General features: G+C 40.4%; 1 protein-coding gene across 4 annotated transcripts in view; it reads left to right on the top strand.

Moving 5' to 3' along the window:
• Positions 1 to 253: 253 nt before the first annotated feature.
• Positions 254 to 24,481, top strand: part of CALCRL (calcitonin receptor like receptor) — a 93,443-nt gene continuing 69,215 nt past the window's right edge. For 2 of the 4 annotated variants that reach the window (XM_047720908.1, XM_047720909.1), the window contains exons 1-2: positions 254 to 461; positions 19,908 to 19,975. The gene's annotated coding sequence lies outside the window, so the exon portion shown is untranslated. Of the gene's footprint in view, positions 462 to 14,803; positions 14,877 to 19,907; positions 19,976 to 24,481 lie in introns of those variants that run through there. The other 2 variants (XM_047720910.1, XM_047720911.1) reach the window with 2 other exon arrangements.

The raw sequence follows: 24,481 nt of genomic DNA, 5'->3' as shown, positions 1-24,481 counted from the left end.
CCAGCCGCAGGCAGTGTGTGTGGCACGTCCTGACGTGCTCCGTCCAGGTGAAAGCCGGGGCCGGCGACGTCTGGGACAGCACGTGGTGGCCTCTGCACTGTGCTGCCTGCGCTGGGGGTGGGCGAGGACGGCTGCTTCCCGGGGTGAGCTCTGGAGAAAGAAAGTAACCCAACACGAGCTGCAGGCGGGGTCAGGGTGATGTCACAGGAAGCTCCGAAGTTTCCCTGCTGCTGAGCACAGGCAGTGTGACAAGGCTGCGGCCGGCAGAGCAGCCTCTCCCCGCACAGGGTCCCCTCCTGGCTGAGCAGCCCCGGGCTCCGCTGCCCGACCTCAGCCTGCAGGACTGCACCGGAGGCTCCCACGCTCGCCACCTCGCCGGGCACACCCCTCCTGCGGAGTCTCAGAAGATCAAACTCCATCCTGAGAACATTCCTCCCCGAGTGTCTTCGGAGGCTGGGCTGGTAAGTGCGTGATTCAGAGCGAACGCGTGCATCGAGGGGGTCTCACCCAGCTGGGCAGCGCTTCTCCCGCAGAATTCAGGGACCGAAGTAACCCTGCAACCTGCTCACACTAATTTCCCGCACCCAGGAAGCGACGTCTGTTACTCCGAAGTGTACACAAAGCCCACACTGCAGACGTTATTATGTGCGGTGAGATCCTGGAAGATAAATTCAGCAACTAATAAAAATCTAAATGGATTAAAAGGCATACTTCAAACAAACCACTTAATCAGGGAGCAATGCCTTTTAAAATTTGCTCTGCTATTAGCTGAGCTTCAATTCTGACAGCTGGAAAACATTTTCCCCTCAGGAAGGGTCTTCACACTTTTTATACAGTCAGAACTCTGAGAAAGGGGGGAGACGAACTACTGGCAGGGCCCCGGGGTCTCAGTCACTCTGTCGTGGAACAAAATGGAGAATTAAGGGAAAAGTAATCACTTTGGATTTATTACGTGTCTCCCATGTGCCTTCACCTTCATTTGCACACCTCCCTCTGACCAGCGAGCTGGTGGGATGTTCACTGTTCGTTGTCGCCAGATGTGGCTCAATGTCTCTCTGGCTGGCCCTGCATCGCTTCCGTGGTGTTGGATCATGGGGTGGGCTAGGAGAGAGAGAGAAAAGAAAACCCCAGCTAGGATTGAGAAAACGTTATTGTGCGGTCGCTGTAATTTCACAACTCTTTAGCTAGCAGTGTGTTCCTCCCACGACTCTGGTTTCCTCTGCAAGCTTTTGGGGGAGAGATAACTGTGAATAAAGGAACGTGACAAAGTGTTCCCAGATATGTATGCCAGATCACTAAACAGAGAAATTAAAGTGTGTATCGAAAAAAAGAACATCCAGAAAACAGTTACAGTAACACTGAGATGAAACCTCTGTTAACGCTTCCTTCACCGGCACAGACCGCGCTGGGCTGCGAGGAAACTTGTGTGCTTAAGCGCTGGTGTGGAGACATCACAAATCTGTTGCTAAGGAAAATGAGGTGTCAGATTCGGGTCCTAATGATACTGACTGATATAATTGATTTATATAAAAATGAGGCATCAGATTTGGGTTCGAATTATCTCGACTGACATTACCTGCATATATTTTACAAACAATAAATAACAGAGTGCACATGTACATTCTTTCTTACCTGAGTAGGCGTACTCTGCGAAGGTCTTCCGGTGCGGAAATCCCTACTTACGTGCTCATAATCTGGCACCTTGAGAGTGGACTACAAACTCATTCTGAGGAAATCCCTCAGAATTTTCCACTCAGTTTTCCACAATTTCTCTAAATAATGGAAACTTCAATTAAGTCTTATTTTTGTGATTCTTAAAAATATTATGGCTGATTTCCTATTTCCTTTCAGTCATTAGTTATATCGAATTCCCTGACACATGTGTAGAAATGGAAAACCTGTTTTTAGAAGGTGACTTTGTAAATAGCCATTAGATAATTGGGGAAGGAAATGAAAAGAACACATTAAATGCCCAACCCAATGCCATGGATTAGAAACAAAAATGAAAATAGCTTTATTTTTAATTCAGATTATTTTCTTAGAAGGAGGTATTACACTAATATCATGTTTTATAATAAGGAACTCCCCATAATTTTTTCAATAATTTAATTAAAATCTTAAAACTGCACTAATAGTATGACTTATCATCTTTTATTTTCAGAAAATACTGTTGAAAACCACTAGGCACTGAATTTCAAAGGTCATTAGGCAAAGACTTGTTACTTGAGAAAATAATTGAAAGTTTAAGTAAAAACTCATATTATCATATTCTAGTTTGTTTTCTTTAATGATAAGAGAATATCAGAGGGTCCTTGCATGCTTTCAGCCGTGAAGAACTAACTTCTTTTTCTAGATGCTATGCAGAGTCTCAGGCCAGTTCTAAGTATGAAACATAAGATTCAGAAATCATAAAAATAATGTGAACTGAGGTATGTTTTACCTGCAATATTCAGTTATCTTTAAGAAATGTGTTGAGGTTATAACTACAAGGTCTTTTTTTCCTAATGTATCTTAGCATGTTCCAAATTGTTTTGTTAGTTAAAATATGTAAACTTCTAGAATATACAAAACTATTCACTCACTCTGAAAAACAAAGACTGGAAAAACAGGAAAGCAAAAAGAAATTAAAATTGGCTCTGTAATTTTAAAAATTGTGTTAAATGAATGACCAAGGTGTGTATACTTTACTCCTGGTGATGCCGAACGTAAGTTTAAATGGAACCAAACCTCTAGCATATTTAGGAAAACCTTCACAATCATTGTGTGTATTTTACCATTATTTTATGCATAACAAATTTATTTCAGTAAGAAATTCAAAATAATATTAAGACAAAGAACAATGACCTTATATGCTTTATGTTAATGTGGATAAATTATTTGATAAACACATAAAACTAATCAAACTTCAGTTAATAGTATTATTATATATTTTTAACGTACATCATTTTTGTGACTATTTTTAGCTCCATGATTAAAATTTGAGAGTAACTTAATTTTTAAGAATTGTCTTAGAGATATTTATACAAAAATTAACACAACATTTTTTAAAGGATCAAAATATACATTCACAAAATAAAACTGATTTCATACTCTGTGTATGACTGTCAACACAACCTGAAAAGATAATACTATTTATAAAGATATCATGATTATGGTATAAACTTAAAAAAATATATATATATTCAAAGGACATTATTTGAAATCATTGGCTTTATTCTCTATCTTATCTTTGCTTAGGATTCAGATATGGCATTAACCCAGGAACGTAAGTTGTATCATTGCAGTGGTGTTGATGAGAGACACGCAGTGTCAAGTTTGTAGCACCTCTGAGTTCCTGACTCAATTAGACCATCAGAGAACACTCTTAAGATGGAAAGTCAGTACATAACTATTTAAAACATTTGTCTGTATCTGGGTTTGAAGTCCATGCATGAACTATAAACATTTATAATTTCTTAGGAAAGCTCTCTTTTTCTATCAAAGTACTTCTACCATGCAGCACTATTACATTATTTTAAGAAATCTTCTCATTTAATATAAGAAAATGTTCTGGGGCGCCTGGGTGGCTCAGTGGGTTAAGCCTCTGCCTCCGTTCGGCTCCGGTCATGATCCCAGGATCCCAGAATCGAGTCCCACGTGGGGTTCTCTGCTCAGTGGGAAGCCTGCTTCCTCCTCTCTCTCTGCCTGCCTCTCTGCCTGCTTGTGATCTCTGTCAGATAAATAAATAAAATCTTAAAAAAAAAAAAGAAAAAAAGAAAATGTTCTGATGAAATTAGAAGGAAAATAAAAATTTATGAGAAACAGAAGATCAGGGCTACACACTGACCAGATACTTCAATCATTTTCCCATTCATTCTCATAGAATTCCCTTAGGAATTCCTGCCCAAATCCCTTCATCAATAGCAGTTACACAACTCGAAGCGTCCAGATAGTTTTCACACCTTAATTTTGGTTTACGTACCTATAATTTGGTTTATAATTTTGAAGATATAGAGTCTTAATTAGCATAAAATTGAAGCAGTACTAGGTGGCATACCTTTAATCGTAAAATCTGGGATGTAAATGCTGCGTTAGTGTTATTTAGGGTAAAAGAACATATGATTAGAGAAATTAAGTCAGCAAACCATTTAAATGATAGGAAATACATCTTTATACATTACCTTGCCATTCCAATTTAAACAGAAAAGTCCTCAATAAATCTAGATTATTTTTATGTCTAATTATTTTATATTGTGCATTAAATCAATAATTTTTCCATTTTCCAGTATTTGTATAATCTTGAAATCAAGTTTTTTTTGTTCTTAATTTAATAGACTATTTTACCAAAAAACGAAGAAATTAATGTAATTTTTAAGCACACAATAAAAGTCTTACTATTTAAAAATAAAAGAGAATCACTGGGGGAGCCTGGGTGGCTCAGTGGGTTAAGCCTCTGCCTTCAGCTCAGGTCATGATCTCAGGGTCCTGGGATCGAGCCCCGCATCGGACTCTCTGCTCAGCAAGGAGTCTTCTCTGCTCTCTCTCTGCCTGCCTGTCTGCCTACTTGTGATCTCTCTCTCTGTCAAATGAATTAAAAAAAAAAAAGAGAGAGAGAGAATCACTGGCTGTGAACTGAGTTAGAGCTTACGTTTTTGCGTTTACTGATATTAATTATCGGATGATAAATCACAAATATTTTCCTAGAACAAGTTTCTTCCTATTTCCCTTTAGTTTGTTTACTTCAAAGAGATGATATTCTACAAAACTAACACACTAATATATTATGTTTAGAAAAGTGATCAAAATACTGAATTTATTTTTTAAATGTAAAACAACTTTTATCTTTTTATTCCTTTGTGCTTTTAATTAAATGTATGAGTTTTTTTGCCTTACTACCAACTAAAGGTAAAAAATCTCAACTCTGCTCAACCCAACATAAACATAAATAAGTAAATAAATAAATAACCAACCTACTTATAATATTAACATTAACTTCATTGAGGATTGGATGGAGCCCAATTTTCAGAGAAATCTTATCCCCTTACCATGGAATGTATTTTTTAATTAAAAAATGGTAATATGGCATAAGCTTTTGTATAAATCTGCCTTTATTTCCTATTTGTGTTTAGGCTAACCTAAGTCCAAGTGTGTTTCTCATGAAACCGCAGGGACACCTGAGCACGTCATTTGGTTTATTGAATGAGACTGAGACATGAATGGCGACCAGGTGACCAGAGCCCCTCCCTCCTACAGCTTAGTCACATGGGGGCTCATTAGCATATTCATGAGCACACAGGCTGGGTTTTGTCAATCAAAGCTAAGCTAAGTTTGTCTTATGTCCGAATATCAAAGTCGTAAGTTCCGCAAACGAGTGTTAATCAAATCCATGTTCATTGACATGATGTCAATTGTTGTCTAGATATTTTGTGCATAAACCTCAATTCTGCCTTCTTTCCAAGGATAATTTGAAGGGAAAGTTGGAACTCGGTAAGTACTGGAGAAGAATAAAGCGTGTTATAACTGAAAATAAGGAGGATAAAACTATGCAAAAGGAATGTCGTCAAACAGAATGTGCACGTGTGGGTGCTTTCTGCCTAACTCGGTAGTTGTCTTTAGTTGTTTTCAAATGAGAGGCAAGAGAGCAGATTTATTTTACTTAAATGATAGAAACCTAGTATTAGACTAACACGTTTACATATTTTACTAATCAGTCTACATATGTCTTCTTCAAAAAGTTATTTTCAATAAAACCTTTTTATTTTAAATCTTTTTCAAAACACGGCAATATAATTTTTAGCTGAGGCAAAAACTGTAACTCACGCGATTGTGCTTGTAACTGTGGGTGCGATCCCCGTTTGAAACAACTTCTGGAATGGGGAGCACCTCAGACAGCAGTCATGTCCCAGCTGGCCAGGAGGCTGCTGCGGTTTAAATCCATTAGACACAGTCTCATCAAAGTCCCATTAACTCACTAAAATATCTTTGAACTTGTCAGGTTTATTTGGGTAAATATACATATTTATTGTCAACTTAAGCCTCTGGTCCTTGACATCATTAGACGAGTGCACATATCTTCATATTCCTGTGGGACAAATAATCTTTTTTTTTTCCTCAAACAGGAGAGTCTGCCTTCCCTGTGGCAGTTCTCCCTCCCCAAGTTAGCGTGGATGAGTGTTTCCAGACCGCACTAGTCCAGGAGAACCTCTCGTTGAGGGTGGCGTGCCCTGCTGAGATATTTAGCTCATTTCTTTGCGGATTTGTCTTCTGCCGTGCACATTACTCATTACTCATGTAAAAACTCACTTAACCTTCCCCACAGCCTCAGGAATTGCTGTTGTGCAGATAAGAAACTCCAACACCAAGGCACAGAGCATCTAAGTACCATGTCCAAACCACGTAGCTGTGCAGGTAGAGGTCCTGGCAATCCAAACTTCAGGCTCTTAACCACTCAGCTTCCCTTTCCAGCTGGCGGCTGGTATCTAGTCACCCAGATGAATGGATGCTGGTCCCAGAACCCTAGGTTAAAGCACAGGCGGACCTCAGATATACTGAGGGTTTGGTTCTAGATCATCTCAACGAAGTGGCATTTTAATAAAGTAACGCCAGTTAGTGAATTTTTTGGTTTCCCAGTACCTATGAAAGTTAAGTAAATAGTACAGTACAATAGCATTATGTTTAAAAAACAACACATCTACCTTAATTAAAAAAATACTTTACTGCTAAAATACGCTAACCATCATCATGTAGCTTTGAGTGAGTTGTAGTCTTCTTGCTGGTGGAGGGTCTTGCCTTGATGATGGCGGCTGCTGACTGATCAGGGTGGGGGTTGCTGAAGGTTGGGGTGGCTGTGGCAATTTCTTAAAATTAGTTAATAACGAAGTTTGCTGCATCCATGGACACATTTCGTGAGTGAGCTCTCTGTAGCATGAGATGCTGTTCAGTAGCATTGTACCACAAACTTTCAAAATTCGAGTCAGTCCTCTTGAACCCTGCGGCGGCTTTATCAACAAACTTTGTGGACTTTTCTAAATCCTTTGTTGTCGTTTAAACAGTCTTCACAACATCTTCCCCAAGAATAGATTCTATTTCAAATCACCATCTCTGCTCCCCCACAAAAAGCACCTGCTCATCTGTTCAAGTTTTGTCCTGTGATCCCTACAGTGCAGTCCATCCTCAGTCTCTCCTTCAAATTCTAGTTCTCTTGCTGTTTCTACCACATCTGCTGGAATTTGCTCCACTGAAATCTTGAAGCCCTCAAAGTCAGCCTTGAGGGTTGGAATCAGCTTCTCCCAAACTCCTGTGATTGCTGATATTTGGACCTTCTCCCACGAATCATGTATGTTTTTAATGGCATCTGAAATGGTGAATTCTTTCCAAAAGGTTTTCAGTTTATTTTGCCTAGATCTGTCAGAGGAATCGCTATGTATAGAAGTTTTAACCTTATAAAATGTATTTCTTAAATAATAAGACTTGAAGGTTGAAACCACTCCTTCATCCATGGGCTGCAGAATGGATGTCTTAGCAGGCATGAGATCGATATTAATCAATGTTAATCTCATTGTACATCAGATCTCCTGGGTGACTAGATGCATCTTCAATGATCAGTAATCTTTTGAAAGGAATAATTTTTTTTCTGAGCAGTGGTTCTTCACAGTAGGCTTAAAATAGTCAGTAGACTGTGCTGTAAGACAGTAGACTGTCTGTTGTGGTTCTATTTTGTAGATCACAGGCAGAGTCGATCTAGCACAACCCTTTGGGCTCTAGGATTTTCAAAGGGTCAATGAGCACTGGCTTCAACCTCAAGTCACCGGCGGCGTTCGCCCCCGACAGGAGAGTCCGCCTGTCCTTTGACGCTTTGAAGCCAGGCACTGACTTCTCCTCCCTCGCCACATAAGGCCTAGAGGACATCTTCCTACTGGAGGCTGTTCCATCTACACTGAAGGTGTGTTGTTTGCTGTAGCCACCTTAGCCACCTTCAGGATTATCTTGGCTGGATCTGGGTACTTTGCTGCGGCTTCTGCACCAGCGCTTGTGGATGCACTTATGTCACTGAGACGCCTTCTTTCCTTGAACCTCATGAACCAACCCGAGCTTCAACTTCCTACTCAGCCTCCTCAACTCTCTCTGCCTTCCCCGAACTGAAGAGAGTCAGGGTCTTGCTCTCGATTAGGCCTTTGGCTTTAGGGAATGTTGGGGTTGGTTTGATCTATCCAGACCACTGAAGCTTTCTCTAGATCATCAACAAGACTCTTCAGTGTGTTCCCTGGTGTAGCACTTTTAATTTCCTTTTAATTTGCATTCACAGCTTGGCTCACTGTGCAAGAAAGTTGCTTTTGACCTACCTCAGCTTTCAACATATCTTCCTCACTTAGCTTAATCATTTCCACTTTTGACTTTAAGTGGGAGATATGTGACTCTTCCTTTCAACTTCAACACATAGGGGCTATTGTAGGGTGATTTCAATGTGGTTGTGTCTTAGGAAATAGGGACGCCTACCGAAAGGGTCAGAGATGGGTGGGCGGTCAGAATGCACACGACGTTTATTAACTTTGCCATCTTCTACTGGCATGGTCAGTGGTGCCCAAAACAGTTACTACAGTACAAAAGAACACCGATCCAAGGTCACCAGAACAATATAAAAATAATGAAAAAGTTTGAAATATGGAGAGAATTACCAAAATGTGACACAAAGACAGAAGTTACCAAATTCTGTTAGACAAATGGTGCTGAGAAGCTTGTTAAATTCAGGGTTACCAAAACTTTCAATTTGTAAAAAATGCAATAGCTGAGAGGCCCAAGAAAACGAGGGATGCCTGCGTGTGGTAGGTGGGATCTGCAACTGGTAATTTCCCATCTTTCCTTCCGCACTTTCTTTCACTGACTTCCTCCATCTATACCTGCTTCTCCCTCGCCTTCCTCCAAACCAAATGCCCGGTGGTTGCTCTCTAGCCTCTGGTAGTTAAGAGGAGCTTGGAAAACAAAAATTTTGAAGAATTCTTTCTCAGAAAACCTCAGTGCTGCTCCTAAAGCCTTCAGCTGACTGGATGTGATGCAAACGCATTATCCAGGTAATCTCCTTTGCTCAAAGCCAGCGGATGTCAGATGCCGATCACATCTGCGAAATACCTTGACAGCAATGCCCAGACCAGTGTTTGATCAAGCCGGCACCGTCGCCTGGCCAGGTTAACTCACACAAGTAACCGTTACAACTAGTTAGGGGCGTTTGTCCATACTTGCTCTTTTTTCCCCAAATTATTTAAGTCTTTGGATTTTGGAAATTCTTTAAAAATTCCTGCTGGAACGACAATTAGAACTGCAGTGAATTCATTAGTTAAACTGAAAATGATGAACATCTTAATAACGAGGCGCTACCTGACTGTGAGCGGAGCAGGGTATCTGTTTTCCGTTACTCAGTGGCTTTGTTTGTTTGGTTGGTTGTTTTGGAGAGGGGTGGAGTCCGAATTGGTCCTAAGTAGAGGTAGAAGAAATACTTAAAATACTTACATTATTAATGAGGGAGGCTGAAAAGGTATAAGGTTTCTACACCCCAAAAGAAAGGTAGCTTGCTTTTCTGCTTTGTGATTCACATAAGACCTTCCAGAATTGTTCTCTCTTTATAAAACTAAAGCCTGTTCACATTGCATATCTTTTTTGGGGAACTTTCTGTTCACACCAGAGTTTAGTCCTGTAGGAAACAGCTGTATTTTAAGTCACATGACTAATTCCTACTGAGGGGTGTGGGTACACAGAATGGCCCTCAGCTTAGCCAGCCGGCCCCAAGCTAGCTGCCAGAGGGGAGTGGGACAGGCCTGCTCCTGACAGCATCAGCGCCTCCGCGGTCGACTACAGCACGACCTCCTCCTCCACGCCGACGACTGCCACGCGACTTCTCACTGGTCGCAAGGGCAGGACTGAATGCTTGAAGTAGGATGTTTTCCGAAATGACAAAACTTGATAAATCAGATACTTTCTGTACATATGATTATATCTGGGAAACCTTGGATTATAGAAGAAACGTTTAAAAAAAAAAAAAAACCCCAACCCTGAAATAAAGAACAGTCGAACGGACACTACCTAGTTCACAATTGTATGTGCTTTGGTTACGATATTCTGAAATATCTTACTTTCAACTGCTTCTATTATAACTTTGACTTTTCATACCTTTAACAGAACTATTTCCTTGCATCTAAATCAATGGCAAACATCATGGCTGGGTATCAGAAATGTTCATTTTTAAGACAGAAATAATGTGGTGAAAGAAAGATATTTTAAGAATAAAGCTTTGAAGAATGCTTGATTTCGTTACTTTGAACAGGAAGGCCTTCAGATGAGATATGAGCAAGTATTAAGGTCTAGAACAAACTGACCTGGGTGAATCCCATAAAATGACTTTCCTAAATATTGTTTAATATTTTAATTAATCGAATTCCTCACATGAGTTAACTTCCTTAATTATAGACTTTCCAAAAGGATTTCCTGTGCTGTGTTCCATGTTATCAGTTCAAAATTATTAGAAAACACTGAATCTTTTTCATCATAAAATTAATATATGTCCATATTTAATGAATCAGAGTCCAGCCCCCTTCCTTCAAGATAAATACGCCAAAATTAACAAAGAGTTTATGTTTGAGTCATTGTATAACTCAAACATGCTTTAAAAATTCACTAATTGTGTGATTTTTCAGGTTAACCCTGTGAAACCTGATTACTCACCAAATGCTCAACATCGTAACGACTATGTATTTAAGGTTGTGAGCTCTCAACCACATCAGTTCTGGTTCTACCTAGTTCTATCTAGTTCTATCTGTACCACAAAGGACCACATGTTCAAAACTATTCATGTTACATATGGTTTCTGAAGCTGGAGTCCTGAACAAGTTACGAAAGTCTAGCTAATGGATTCCTAACAGAAATACGAGATTCTAGATCCATATGTCCTCAGAAGGTTTCATTAAGTGTAACTAGGATGTAGATTTTTAAATAGCATCTGCGGGGCGCCTGGGTGGCTCCGTGGGTGAAGCCTCTGCCTTCGGCTCAGGTCATGATCCCAGGGTCCTGGGATCGAGCCCTACATTGGGCTCTCTCTCTGCTCAGCAGGGAGACTGCTTCCCCCTCTCTCTCTGCCTGCCTCTCTGCCTGCTTGTGATCTGTCAAATAAATAAATAAAATCTTTTAAAAAATAAAAAAAATTAAAAATTAAAAAAATAATAATAATTAATAAATAAATAGCATCTGCTTAAAAAAAAAGGTAGATTTCTATATTTAGACAACATTCCACTCCTAAATTACTCAGAGTCATATAGACTTAAAGGATCGTTCTACATTCTGGCTTATGTTTTTTACTTCCAGATATAACTGCATAATTTTATAAACAGGGAGGGACACAGAGTGTAAATACAATGTATGAGCTTTTCTAGCTTTTTTATCAATTCTAACTTGGATAACTCTTTATAATTAAATTAAATTTATAGTAAACAACAAAGGTCATTGTGCACAATATTTATTGATATAAGGTTATAATAGAAATTAGTGACAGAATACTAATTGGAATGAATTAACTGAGTAATTTTTCAAACTTACCATGTCTCCCTTCCTCTCCATCGCATACCCACCCTTACGGCCCCTGAATATGAAAAAAATGTTCATCTTTATTTCCGGGTCTATAGTTCCTGGATTCTGGACGTCAGCATTTCTGTTTCCTTCACCTCCGCACAAATTTACTTCTTGTTAGTCCTTCCCATATCAACTGGCATAAAACTAAAGAAAGGTAAGCACACTATCTGAACTAAGGTTCAAAACTGTCAGTGGGTTCCTCTCGAAGAGCACTGAATGCTCTTTCGGAAACCCGCGTGTCAGCTCCCCACCCCTCCCCGGAGTCTTTGCTCAGATACAAAGTTTTCTTTGGGACCTAACCTAGACACGAGTGCTTAAAGTCAGCTACGCCTGCACCACCAAAACCCTTTAGCCCATCGTCATCTATTTTAATTGGTCCTGGCTTCTTCCCATAACATCAATCACATTGCAACAAACCGTCGACTATCATTTACGTATATTCTACGTAGTTATTTTCTGTCCATATCTTTAACACATAAACTCTACAAGTACTTCTGCCTGCTTTTTTTTCATTAATATATCTTAAGCATCTCTATAAGCGACTGCACTCGGGAGGTCCTTAAATATTGCTTAATAAATGATTAAATGAATGAATATGTGTCTTTGTATCAGAAAACTAGATAGTTGACTCTATGTAGTTTTGTGTGCAGTGTACAATACATACAAAATACAGATTGTGGAGGTGTTAGAAACATGACCCAGTGCCAGAGAGAAATATTCAGAAATAATTATCATTTATTATTCTTAGGTCAACCTCATATTTATCCCTCCACTGCTTCTGTGAAGGGAAATAAATTAGTAAAGATGCTTTCTGTAACACAGTGTTCAGGTTTCACTGAATTCCAAGGAGTGACCTTCAAACTAGGGTAAATGAGAAGGTTGCTCGGTATTTTAACAAAAAATGTTGAAGCATTTCCCCAAATGGCCAAACAATGGCTGAACTTGGCAGAACTTCTTGTTGAAACTGGCAGCCCTGCCTACTGTTGCCGCCCAACAAAAGTCTTACTCCGTTACTTATGGCCTTCCTGGACAATAACAGTAAAAAGTCTAGAGAAGGAGAAAAAAACTAAGCAGTGAAATGAAAATAAATAAATAAATAAATCAGTTTTTAAAAAAAATATATGTAGAATACAAGTTTGTTTAATTCACAAAAAGCTATATACCTGTTTGAGAAGTCATGAGTTATGTGTTTGAAAATCTATACTTTATAAAGTTTCTAAGTATTGATTTATAAATATTTAAGGTAATTCTAAAAAGAAAACCAACTATAAATGCCCTTTCATCCTTGTATAGTTTTGGAAATTTTCCAAATGTAAAATCAGAGGGCTTTTTTATAAACTGAAACATGTATTTGTCATTAAATAAAGTCATGATTTATCTGAAATCTTCATGATGGATTTTCACAAAATAAATCTTCTGAACTGACTCATCTTACAACTTATGACAATACTTGTCTTTTAAAATTTGGATTTTTCTATGTGTTGAGATTCATATAGCTGACTTTATTTTCTTTTAATACAGAGCACTAGGGGCGCCTGGGTGGCTCAGTTGTTAAGTGGCTGCCTTTAGCTCAGGTCAGAGTCTCAGGGTCCTGGGATGGAGCCCTATATCGGGCTCTCTGCTCAACAAGAGGCCTGCTTCTCCCTCTTCCACTCTCCCTGCTTGTGTTTCCTCTCTCTCTCTGTCAAGTAAATTAATAAAATCTTAAAAAAATAAATCAAAGTGTTAATCATTCATTTACCTAGAAATATCATAATTGGTTTTTTTTCTTCTGAGCCCAGATACACATGTCATTTATGGAAACAATAACTTTCCTTTGAGAAAAAGACTGCTTCTCAAATTATGCTCATAGTATTCAGAGAAAATATGTATATAAAATATGTTGGAGTTATTTTGCTGTTTATTTCAACACATTATCTAATAACACACAGGCTGAATTTTAAACCACAAGCAACAAAACAAGTCTGGATTAAACAACTCTGTCCTAAATGAAGAATTGCTCAAAACATAAAAGCAAATTGTCAAATAGCTTCTTATCCCCATCCTTTCCTATTCTGTAACTCTTCTTGAACTTCCTGACTTTACTGGGTATGGTCATTATCAAATAATGTAGTTAAATTTCTGATTGCGAAACATAAATGATAACAATGCCCTCACAAAAACTGTATTTGTTTTACGGATTAGTCTACATTCAATTTATTTTTGGTATGTTTATGTATAGCAACCCGACATTCGACAACACATTTTCTTTGTCCTAAGTGGCTTAAAATAGACAGAATTAATAATAATAAAATAAAGCTGAGACCAACAGCCAACTGACAATTTTTAATCTAGATGAGCTTGGTAAATTGGTGGAAAAAGCACTCAAAAATGAGCTTTAAACCAGTAAAGACCCCAATAGAAGTTTCAATTCAAATACTTCATGTTAAATTATTGTACAGGGGAGCCTGGCTGGCTCAGTCAGAAGAGCTTGCGACTCTTGGTCTCAGGGTTGTGAGTTCAAGTCCCACATCGGGTGTAGAGATTACTTAAAAATAAAATATTTAAAATAAGTTAAAATAAAGTCTTAGAGATAAGTAACCAATTAAAAAATAAGATGCAAAAATTACTAATATCTGACAGTGAGCAGACACTTTATACTTTCTCAAGCTAGTATCAGTCCTTACAATGACAAACAGATACTCCAGAAGTCTGATTCAGTAAAAGGCAGTGCCAGAATATGTGTTCTCTCTCATCAAGATTCAGCAGAGACACCATGCATTCTTGAGAGGCTTTTCTAACAGTGTTACTTGCAGGATGAAAAAGGCTGTTCTGAGGTTTGAATAATTGCCTGATGTACAAAATTGCTGTCAATTTAAAATAGTTTCACTAAGTATTACAACTGGCTCTGCACTGCGCCGTGGAATCAAAGATATATCCTAATATGCACACACACACACACACACACACACACACACATATATATGCATATATATTAGTAATTTTTCAGCTTTTCTATCTGCTAAATCACCTTGACTGTGTTAGGAATCTCTCCTCCAGGAGATTGACAGTAACACCAGAGACAGAGCTAGCTAACCTACAGCATAAAATAGGACACCATATCGACTTTGTGGTTCATGATGTTGCCCAAACAAATGTTATTAACAATTCTCTAATTAGCACTATTCTAACTAATCCTCTTTCTAGCTGTCCTCACCTTGGACGTCTCTAATGGAACAAATGTGCTGTCTGTGTTGACATGCATCCCATCCTGGAATAAATCTGAGCTCTGCATGTTGTTCCGGGTCTGGTGACAGTATCTTTGGTAAATGGCAAGATGAAGGGTTTGAAGATTCACCCAGAAGTTGATAAAACAAGACATGAAAGGAACAAGTTAGGGAGGGAAGGGCCAATCTAGAAAACAGAGAAAATAGAAGATTCAGAAAATTTTCATCTAGAGAACAGATATATAAATGACTGTAAGAACGTAATTAGCTTAGTAATTATTGCTCACTGAGTAAACAGACTGACATAAAATCAGAGTCAGAAATGGGTTTTGAAAGTAAAAGAACTTAGATCAAGAAAAGGGAGTGAACAAAATAGAGAGGAAAACAGAGAAGATAAAAGGGGAGGCAATAAAAGAAGATCAACAGATTCACTAAGATAGATTTTTTTTGCCAGAAACATTAGAAAGTAAAAACCCAGCACTGAACTGCATAAATTAAGATGTGGAGACACTCAGCACACAGGGCCATGGACAAAAGTTAGTCAAATGCCTCCCAGCTGCTTGGCCTAACAGCTCAGATAGGAAGACTGCATCTGCCCTTTGGTTTGGGAAACTGGGTTGAGGGGTAAGCCTAGAAGTTATTCCTTCTGAGGTGCGGAGTGTTTATGACGAAGTTGTGAGAGGCAAACACCACCTCCTGGATGATAATCCTGTTCTAAGGATTGGGCCCTATTGGTCAAGATAATAACTGTGCTTTAAGGGTTCGTGGGGTCTGACTACTGGCAAGTCTAGTCTGTCTGGGACACTTTCTCAAAAGGCAGCCAGACATTAATATTAGCCCAGATACTAATATTAGACATTAGTAAGATACTTTACTAATTAATTTTTAATTAATTACTTATTTTTAAGACTTCGTTTTAATCATAGCACATCTGTAGCAGCAGAACTGTTTGGTAAAATACAAATCCCTCGCGTCATTCTAAATATACCAAATCAGGCTGAGTTTGCTGAGCATACAGAAGGAGGAACGCTTAAATGATCTCTGTGTGCCCTGAAAATAGTTTTCTTTCTATTGAACTCTGGATATGGTGAGAATTAAGTCATAAAAACACAGTTAGGTTTAAGTTTACAATGACAAAATAAAAGCATGAACAAGACACATGTTTAATCCAAGTGATTCTCTTTCTAAATAAAATAACAAACATTAGTTCATATGAACTACATATAAATAGCAAGACAAAATTCTTCTAATTTTGACTTTGAAAATTAATAGTTTTGTGACTTGCGGGTGCATTCCCCGGGGACCGACTGTCCCGGTGCGGTCCGGGGTCAGGGACCGACTGTCGAGGTGCGGTCCGGGGTCCGGGACCTACTGTCGCGGTGCGGTCCGGGGTCGGGGACCGACTGTCGCCGTGCGGTCAGTGGTCGGGGACCGACTGTCGCGGTGCGGTCCGGAGGTCGGGGACCGACTGTCGCGGTGCGGTCCGGAGGTCGGGGACCGACTGTCGCGGTGCGGTCCGGGGTCGGGGAACGACTGTCGCGGTGCGGTCAGTGGTCGGGGACCGACTGTCGCGGTGCGGTCCGGGGTCGGGGACCGACTGTCACGGTGCGGTCCGGGGTCGGGGAACGACTGTCGCGGTGCGGTCTGGGGTCGGGGACCGACTGTCGCGGTGCGGTCTGGGGTCCGGGACCGACTGTCGCGGACCGACTGTCGCGGTGCGGTCCAGGGTCGGGGACCGACTGTCGCGGTGCGGTCCAGGGTCCAGGACCGACTGCCCCGGTGCGGTCCGGGGTCGGGGACCGACTGTCGCGGACCGACTGTCGCGGTGCGGTCAGGGGTCGGGGACCGACTGCCCCGGTGCGATCTGGGGTCCGGGACCGACTGTCGCGGTGCGGTCCGGGGTCGGGGACCGACTGTCGCGGTGCGGTCCGGGGTCCGGGACCGACTGTCGCGGTGCGGTCCGGGGTCGGGGACCGACTGCCCCGGTGCGGTCTGGGGTCCGGGACCGACTGTCGCGGTGGGGTCCGGGGTCGGGGACCGACTGTCGCGGTGCGGTCCGGGGTCGGGGACCGACTGTCCCGTTGCTGTCCGGGGTCGGGGACCGACTGCCCCGGTGCGGTCTGGGGTCCGGGACCGACTGTCGCGGTGCGGTCCGGGGTCCGGGACCGACTGTCGCGGTGCGGTCCGGGGTCGGGGACCGACTGCCCCGGTGCGGTCTGGGGTCCGGGACCGACTGTCGCGGTGGGGTCCGGGGTCGGGGACCGACTGTCGCGGTGCGGTCCGGGGTCGGGGACGGACTGTCGCGGTGCGGTCAGGGGTCGCGGACCGACTGTCGCGGTGCAGTCCGGGGTCCAGGAGAAGACACGCGCGCTTAATGTATACAAGGTACTTTGTGACTTTTAAAACTCTTAAAAGTACTTTTAAATTCTGTAAAGCGATTTTAAAATGACCTTTAAAACTGGAAACGTATAAATAGCGTTTCTCCGCGCGGCAAGACACAAACTGGCAAGGCCTTCAGTCCCATCTCTAACGTCCCCTTTCCTTGATTCAAACACCCCGTCGGATACGCATCAAAACCTCTTTTAACAATAGAGGAAGACAATGAACAAGTCCATTCAGATGCATGTGCGCCTTTTTTAAATACACTTTATTTTTGAAGCAGTTATAAGTTCACCGCATCACTGAACGGAAGGACAAACGTCACCCATACAGCCCTGTCAGCCTTCATTCACGGCTTCTGCCCCGGCAGCCTCCGCCACCAGACCCGCACACTTGCCGCACCTGAGGACCCTGCAGCTGACACGGCGCGGAATCACCCAAAACCCAGAGTTCACATTACGGTCACACTTGGTGTTGAACGTTCTGTGACTTGGGACAAACGGACAACGACATGTGTTATAAGCTTTTTATAATCCTTCAAATAGTTAAAATCATTTATGGAGCTTACAAAGCTCTTGAAAGAGATGGTGTCTACTGTGGTAAAAACTGTTTCTCTTACATAAAAACATTATAGAAGACATTGGAGTTTGTGCCTTTCACATAATCTCTCATTTTGGAAACCTCTTGCTTGTCCTTAGACACATCGGCTGAATCTAACCAATATATTTTTTCAAATTACCAAATTCACTTCCATTTGCATCCTTTTACCTCACCAGCTGTGCGTCGCGTGGACGTCACATTATGAGGGTTTACCTGCTATCCTTATCTGCCGTATTTCTTTGCTCTGTTTTCAGGGTTTAGCTGATTTTGATTTCATTGTCTGATCACTTTAGGCAATGGCACTACTGGAACAAAATCAGCTTCTTTTGAGTTTTCTCCAGGTCTATCGATCTAGACGCTTTATGTTTTCTTTGCATCTTTTCTCCTGGGATGTCAATTAACCTTTGGTACTACAGACACAGATATTTTTCTGAGGAAAGTGGAAGTCAGACCATGCCGGCATAGGCCTTATTTTGTTAAAACGTACGACACACTGGCGTGCCTGGGTGGCTCAGTCGGCTAAGAGCCCAGTTGTTGGCTTTGGCTCAGGTCATGTTCTCAAGGTTGTGGAATTGAACCCTGGGAAGGGCTCTGCGTTCCGTGGGGGTCTGCGTGCGATTCTTCCCTCTCCCCCCGCCCCTTCCCCTGCTCTCTCTCTTTCAAATAAATAAATAAATCTTTAAAAAAAGTACAGTGCGTTTACTAATCGAAGTTACCTCATCAGTAAAATTTCAGATAGCCAGAAGAAACTACTGACATATTTGGTTTTTATTTATCCCATGTCACCAAAGGGGTGGAAAGACTCCTCCCAGCATCTTCAGCCAGAGTGAAAACAAAATCTCTAGAGCCCTGCAGAAGAAAACCAGTAACACTTCACGGTCCTTTCTATTTCATGTGCTATTTTCTAGCAAGCTGGGAAAATACTCAAAATAAACTTCCACTTTGAACCTTCTGAATTCCATATATATGCCAATAAAGCCTGAGACGGGACAAGAGTTTTTATTCTTTCCAAAATAGCTTGTAGAAAATCCAGATTCTAAAAGTGTGCAGTGTTTGTTGGCATAAAAATACATATCTCCTTAATAAGATTGGATCACGATCCTGATGGTAACATATACCAATTTATAATAATACATAGTAAGTTACTAAAAACACATGAAGGTATACTGCTTTACAAAGTAATCCAAAAATGTTTTTTGAGTCACAAAAATTTGATTGCAAAGATCCCTCTTAGCTTTTGAGTTTTCATGTAAATATCTCTATTGACTTCATAGAAATCCTTAGTGACGATTCCAAGGTTGTGGCTAGAAGTAGCAGCAAATTGATGATCCACAAAAGTAGGTCCAATAAAAACCTCTCAGATCACAATAGGAACTAATGGAGATAAGTGACTTGTGAACACAAACGACATTTTTGAAGTTCAGTAAGTCCAAATACCATGTAAATGCAAAGCAGGATTAAATCCTAGTACAGCCATATCTTGCCTACAACATTAGTTTGAGTCCAAAAAGAGGCATATAAACCCCATTTACATACAGTAAGTCCTCATTCAGTGGTGGGGAATCTCACTTTTGGTAATGTCCTATGTTTAAAGAAAGTTAAATGCTAAACTGCTAAATGATCTAGGCTCTGCCTTCCTCTTTGACAAGGTCTGCGACACTCTTTGCCCCCCACTCACCCCACCCTGACCACACTGACCTTCCTTTTGTACTCTGAACCGGCTGTGTCATCCCATTCTCAGAACCACTGACAGATTCTTCCTTTCTTCTAGGAGCAAACTTTCCCCTGAACGTTTCAGGAACACCTCTTCCTACTGCTAAGATCTTGAACAACAGGGACCATCCTTCATGTTGGTGTCCCTTGAAATCTTCATCATTAAAAATAATGTGCCAAGAACAAAGTTCTTGATTACCTCCAGGTTAGCGTGATGGCAACCTAAAAGTGCCTGACACATCTCCTCCCAACTTCCCATTAAAATTCAACATTTAAAATACAGGCGTTTATGGTTTGAACAAAAGAGCCCACACTAATGCATAACTTTAAGTTAAATTCTGTAAAATCACTATTCACTAATAATTTTATTCACTAATAATATTACCAAATTCACAGGAATGTTCTCTTGTCCTCCAGGGCTCTACGATGATACAGCAACCGTTTGTGCTGGCACCTGTCCAAACTTTGGATGGCCCTACTTTCAGGTATTATCTACATTACAAAAGAACATTCAGGACCTAAAGAGAGGAACATGTGGGATTTCGAGTGGAACTGACAATAATATGAACATGTTAACCATAGTAAGGAAGACATCACAGACTGACTTATAACTTAATGCCAAATAACTCCCCCCAAAAGGAAACTTTGAAAGATAATCCAACAAACTCTTGGTGGAGATGGACTTACACATGCCCAGCAACCTTATGAAGTCATTTCCTGGGCCTTAGGTTATGAATTTAGCCCCTAAATTCTTGTTACCTTGGCCAGAGAACTAGGAGTATTAAATTAATTTAAATGGGTCCTATCAGATTTAGCAATGTTAGTAATTTGGTAATATTTGCCACAAATACCACACACACACACACAAACATACATGTATGTTCATATATGCACATATGTAATGTCTGTAGCTAACCTTATTGTTACTATATATATATATTTCTATATAGACGTACATAGAAAACAAATTGTTTAATGTAATTAAATAATAGAACTAGGTTGCTCATTTGAACTAAATGACATTCCTCTGTAGAGTTCTTTCTTTTCTGAATCACATAGTCGCCGTTCTATTCCTACAAATGCTTGTAAAACTTTCCCATAATTGGAACGTAAGAGGATATCACTTGTCAATAAGAGAACAGGAAAATGGGGGGTAAGCTGTTTTAAAGATTTAAGCCATTCTGGAGACTATTTTTAGAACTCCCTGGCCCAACAGTTTCCATTTCAGTCCTGGGCATTAATTACGAGCGCCGGGCGCGGGTGCTTCCAAAGAGATTCCTGCTGCAGACAGACACGTCTTTTAATTCACATTTAGCATTTTACTTCCATGTCAATAACATACTAATTATGCAATTATGATTACACCTCACAGCCGCCTCCCTGACAGAATTGAAGCAGTTTTCCTGTCCTAACTTATTTTTAGACGGCAAAGTATTTAAGCAATTCAATCATGTACCGTCCTGATAAGCTGTAATAGCGTTAATGGAAAAAGCCTCCTAAATAATTTCATCTTCAATTCAAAGCTCAGTGACATGATCCCTTCTTCTGATTTTTAAATTCCCAAGTCATCCCGCTGGGCCCAGAAATAGACCCTCCATCACTACCTTTTCCCACAGCATGTCTTTGGGAACTCATCATTGTTGTTCTCCTCTTTGGTGTGTCAGCTTCCTTTGCACGGTGCGTTTCACATGACTCACTGTCCTGTATGGAGGTCTGGATGCTTGAAATGCCTACTTATATCTGACAGCTGAATTTCTCCTCCTGAGCTTTTTTATGTGAAATGGAGCCAGATCAATTTTTATAAGCCCCAAATTTGCTTAATGAAGACATGTAGGAAAGAGCATAAAATGGAAGAAAATTCACTTACTAGGCAAAGACTGATTTTGACCTCCAGTTTCTCTGTCAAGATAAACGGTACCAGTCATCTTCATGTGAAATTTAAGAGGATTATACAATATTTTTTCTAAGAGTCTTTCTAACTTAATAAATTTTAACATCTTTTGGAATACTATAAAGGACATGAATTGGAAGTGGCTTGAAAATGAAAGGTACAACTTTAAACTCTTTTCTCTTCATTAGATTGATCTCTGACTTAAGGAGTTTTGTAAGATTTTGTGGGGGGGTAGTATTGCCTCTTCTGCAGTATTTAAAATTTTATTTTAAACAAGTACAGTTAAAGTGAATGTGTGTTTCAATTCCAGCAGGAAAGATGTTGAAAAATTGTCTCTGGGGAGATAAAAAAATACAAATGAGAACCAGGGTTGAAGTTTGCTATCATATTAGTTTGACTCATCTATGGTTTAATTTCAACCTAATGAAAGAAGCACAGAAATGAAACTTAGGAAACTCGTACTCTTAGCTCATCTACCACAGCTGTGGCTTAGGAGGCAAAAAGTCTCCTAAACTCCTACTTTCCAAATCTGTAAAATGAGCAAGTTTCTCTACAAGACTTCTCAGGTCCATTCAGCGCTGAGATTCTAGAACCTCTGAACATAACTATGCTGAATTAAAGACAGGAACAAGATTAAATACTATCTGAAGTTTTCTGTAACAAATAAAATGATTTGTCATAGCTCGATTCTAACGTTGAACATTTTTGCACTACTTTCATCAGTTAGACTCTGAAATAGAACTGATGGTTGAGAGGCGGGAAAGAGGGGCGCCTGGGTGGCTCAGTGGGTTAAGCCTCTGCCTTCAGCTCAGGTCATGATCTCAGGGTCCTGGGATCGAGCCCCACATCGGGCTCTCTGCTCAGCGGGAAGACTGCTTCCTCCTCTCTCTCTGCCTGCCTCTCTGCCTACTTGTGATCTGTCAAATAAATAAATAAAATCTTAAAAAAAAAAAAAGAGGTGGGAAAGAGAAAAAAATAAGGAGACTATCTCTGGCTCGACTGAACATTGGCAACAGAAGGGTCTAGTTTGTAGTTATCACTATGTTTAATAATCTGACTAAAAATTCTTTTGTGTCCCAATATTGCAACAATATTAGTTTCTACATTTGTAATAACTTGACAGTCCACTTTCACATTTAAGTCTTAATCCCACTGAAATTGAATCTCAGATATAAACTTTTCCTCCAAATTGATGGGTAGGTTTATCAACACTTTTCATTAAATAATCTTTTCTATTACTGATTTTAAATTTAACTAAATTATCGAACTTACTAAATTCTGTTAACAAAGTTATTTTGGAGGGAGGCCTGGATGTCTCAGTCCGTTAGGCGTCTGCCTTTGGCTCAGGTCAGGATCCCAGGGTCTTGGGATCCAGCTCCGTATCTGGCTCCCCGCTCAGTACAGAGCCTGCTTCTCCTTCTCCCTCTGCTGCTCCCCCTGCTCTGCAGTCTCTTGTTCTCTCCCTCTTTCAAATAAATAAATAAAATCTTCAAAAAAAATTATTTGGATTCTAAGGTCCATTTGTCTTTTGTTGGTTCAGTTAAACTTTAGAATCATTCATTATCTTGACGGCATTACACTTATACACGACTGGGGAGATAATTAAGCATCTTCATACATTTTAGTTTTTCATCTACTAATACAGTGTCTATTTATGAAAAATTATTTTATGCTTATAAAATAATTATAGTTGTAATAGTAATACAATCAAGTATGATTTTTAAAAACTTTCACTGACAGTCATTTGGACGGGAAATTTTTTTTTTAAAGATATTATTTACTTCAATCTCAAGTAGGTGGACAGGCAGGCAGAGAGAGAGAGAGAGAGGAGGAAGCAGGCTCCCCGTTGAGCAGAGAGCCCGATGCGGGGCTCGATCCCAGGACCCTGAGATCATGACCTGAGCCGAAGGCAGAGGCTTAACCCACTGAGCCACCCAGGCGCACCGGGAAATTTTTTTTAATAAAATTTCACCAAGGTTCATATTTTGTTGCATAGAAGATTTTGAGCAGGGAAGACTTGGTTGAAAACTCTCCTATGAAAAGATTAGAAGAGGCTGGCCTGGCAGCTGTGCAGGCACTTTAAAGGAAGGGAAGGGAACAAACACTGCCCTTCTTAGAATGTCCTACTACTCAGTGACCTACCTTCTTTATCTTCTTTATCCTTTCTTTATCTTTCTGGCTTACCTACAGTAAGATGGATTGGATCTGGAATAATGTGACTAGATACTACATCTATCACAGGGAAGCGAGCTGCTGGTCTTCCCGTAAACGAGTAAATATAAGGCTTTACAAGCAATGGATCGGAACGTACCAAAAAGGCTTCTCTTTTGTTATGAAGGATAGCAAATTATGAGGAGGTTAAGAAAGTTCTTTTGAACCTGGGCTTATAATTCTATTGTGAATAGCTTATATTTGTAATTTATGATCATTGACAGATAGCTTACTTTTATTTTTTGATAATGAAGTTTCATGTTTGATAATGAGGAACATTACACATCTGCAAAAACGTAAGAGGTTTCCGTTAGATGTGGCGAAAGTCCCGAATGTTTACCAAAATGCACTGACTCCTAAAATTAGCAATCAGCTGAACAGGAAGACCTACAGTGAAGAAATTTTTACATTTGAAAACCTTGTTCAGTGGGATGGACCCGTGCTTATGGTTAAGAATCGGGTACTTCAGGCCAAATGTCAGCCAGTCTATCAGATTCCAGACGGATTCTAATCGTGGATGCGATGCGGACTTCCCCTATGCAGGAAAACCCCACATGAAAAGAAAGCACCTCCCCACCCCCACAGAAAACATTGTTTGTTCTGCTTCAATATTTTATTATTGCTTCATCTGTCTTCCATCCCATCTCCCAGGACTTCCTTAAGCTTCTTTTCAAGCAAATTCTTTATCTTTTTATGGAATATATCGATTTTGCCAAACCTTTCCTCTCTCCAAAATATGCAGAGCTCAGCCCGAGGTGACAAGGGACACCATCACTTTGATTTTGCCTCTTCCTTTACACCCATCAGGACTGTGATGAGGCCCTGGCCTGCTCTTCCTAAACTTCCCAATCTAACCTGTTTCTGAGATTATTTCATTTTCCGTTTATGT

The sequence above is a fragment of the Lutra lutra genome, chromosome 3 (genome assembly GCF_902655055.1).
Source record: "Lutra lutra chromosome 3, mLutLut1.2, whole genome shotgun sequence".
Lineage (NCBI taxonomy): Eukaryota > Metazoa > Chordata > Mammalia > Carnivora > Mustelidae > Lutra > Lutra lutra.
This window is presented reverse-complemented; position numbering and strand designations above follow the sequence as displayed.